Raw genomic sequence first — 2,366 nt, forward strand, 5'->3', positions numbered from 1 at the left:
ACTTTTCAAGATTTACTTAGGAAGACTGCGATAGATATTGCAATAGAGGGGACAAATTCAATAAAAGATAACAGATGGGTTGCTAGAGGGGAGGTGGTGGGGGGAAGGAATAATTGGGTGATGGGCATTAGGGAGGGCAACTTGATGTAATGAACACTGGGTGTTATATGCAACTGATGAATCACTCAATTCTACCACTGAAACTAATAATATACTCTATGTTAACTAACCAGAAATTACATTTAAAAAAATAAAAAATTAATGTTAGATAACGAGAAAAAAAGAGAACAGATTAAAGGGATTCTATATAATCCATGTTAAAATCCAAATTTTGTATAATTTTAAAACAAATTTTAATATAGTAAAAAATATTTGACTTTATACATAAGAATATAAAATTATTTTCCTACATATAAACTTAAAAATTGAAATTTCAGTGGTTTTCTAAATGCTATTCAAGGGGACCAGCTATGTCAGTATAATCAGGGCAGTTTTTAAAAAAATGTAATTCCTGGGCGCCTGGGTGGCTCAGTTGGTTAAGCGACTGCCTTCGGCTCAGGTCATGATCCTGGAGTCCCGGGATCGAGTCCCGCATCGGGCTCCCTGCTCAGCAGGGAGTCTGCCTCTCCCTCTGACCCTCTTCCCTCTCATGCTCTCTCTCATTCTCTCCTTCTCAAATAAATAAATAAAATCTTTAAAAAAAAATGTAATTCCTGGGGGTGACTGGGTGGCTCAGTCAGTTAAGCGTCTGCCTTCAGCTCATGATCCCGGGTTCCTCGGATCAAACGCCTCATAGGGCTCCCTGCTCAGCGGGGAATCTAATTCTTCCTCGCCCTCTGCCTCTCCTCCTCTTGTACTCTCAGATAAAATCTTTTAAAAAAATGTAATTCCTGGACTGCACCTGTGATTTAGTATACTGAGGTAGATCAGGGATTCTACAAATTTTAATGATTAAGTGTTTTGATTCCAAATCAGATTTAAAAATTGTACTATTTTGTAACTTCTTTCAAATTAAAATGCTATATAACTTTAAAATGTTTTGTTAAATTTGTCCTTGTTTGCATTTGCATACATTGTTATTGTTCAACTTATCTTAAAGCAATTTGTGATTATAACAGATTTTTTTTCAAAATTAGCAATGATTTTGTTAAATATTCCTAGAAAGTGTCTGGGCTCTCATGTAGATAGGAATAAGAATGCCTCTGGAACAGTATACATTAAAGGACTCCTGTGAGGAAAGCCATGTGGGTCATAGGGGAGACAGGTGGACTCTAGGCCCAGGCACGAAGCCAACCAAGCCAGAGACCCTCCTTCCAGTGAGCCAGGGGTGGGGAGGGGTGGGGGCGCCTGGTGCCATGACCCTGTTCCACACTGGGAATGGCTTCACCCTGGCCTTCTTCCCCTACTTCATCACCCACAAGTGCAGCAGCCTGTCTGAGTACAACACCTGAAATCACCCACATCTTCATGCAGCCATGCAAGATGCTGTTCTGGACACTCTTTTTCCCACCCGGGAAGGTGGCATCTATTTCATTGGGGAGTTCATGAAGCCAGAGTAGATGTGACAGACCTGAGAGACCTAAACCTTGTCATGTCCTGGAATGCAGGCATTGGGTAGCACAAGATCATGGTTGTTGCCCTGAGCCGGACCACCCCTGAGCTCATTTTGTCCCACTGAAATCCCCTCTGGGTTGGAGCCCCAGGCTTTTGAGTTTGACTGACGTATATCCAGATGAGCAACGATTCCAACATCAGTCTGGTCCGTTACATCATTGCATCTGCCCAGGTCTGGATGATAACACGTTACGACCTAGGCCACGGTTTTCAGCCAGCAGTACTCCTACTGATATTCCTTAGCATCTACAAGGCTTTTTCATGGAGACCTTCATCCACATCTGTTCCCTGGGCAGGACAGCACTGCTGTCCAGAGCTGTGATGACAGGACTGCTGGCCCTCAGCACCCTGGCTCTCTGTGGTACTGCTGTCAACATGCACTCCTCGGTGTCATGTACCAGACACTCACATACCGTCTCCCGGCTTCCACGTTTCAGTGAAGTAAACAGTATTTGTAAAGTTAAAGAATAAAAATTAAAAAAAAAAAAAGAATCCTGTGAGATTGTACTACCTGTGAAAATATTTCAATGCCAATAGTCTTTGTTTACTAAATTATAAAAATAAATGTATTATTTCTTCATACACCTACTTTTACATACACACCATGGGCCTACTTGGGCTCTCTCTGTGTTTTCTATCTGAAAGGAAAAAAAAAAAGCTGCTAAGGAATGGGCTATCTGCTGGACTCAGTTGAATAGGCCAATATACTCTGTCTAGATGTCATCATCTTTGTGACTTTTAAAGCAAATTCA

General features: G+C 41.5%; 1 pseudogene; it reads left to right on the forward strand.

Moving 5' to 3' along the window:
* Window positions 1-1,355: 1,355 nt before the first annotated feature.
* On the forward strand, window positions 1,356-2,085 carry LOC112826356 (BOS complex subunit TMEM147-like; annotated as a pseudogene).
* The last annotated feature ends 281 nt before the right edge of the window (window positions 2,086-2,366 follow it).

The sequence above is a fragment of the Callorhinus ursinus genome, unplaced genomic scaffold (genome assembly GCF_003265705.2).
Source record: "Callorhinus ursinus isolate GAN/ISIS: 27379988/994484 unplaced genomic scaffold, GSC_fseal_2.0 scaffold7, whole genome shotgun sequence".
Lineage (NCBI taxonomy): Eukaryota > Metazoa > Chordata > Mammalia > Carnivora > Otariidae > Callorhinus > Callorhinus ursinus.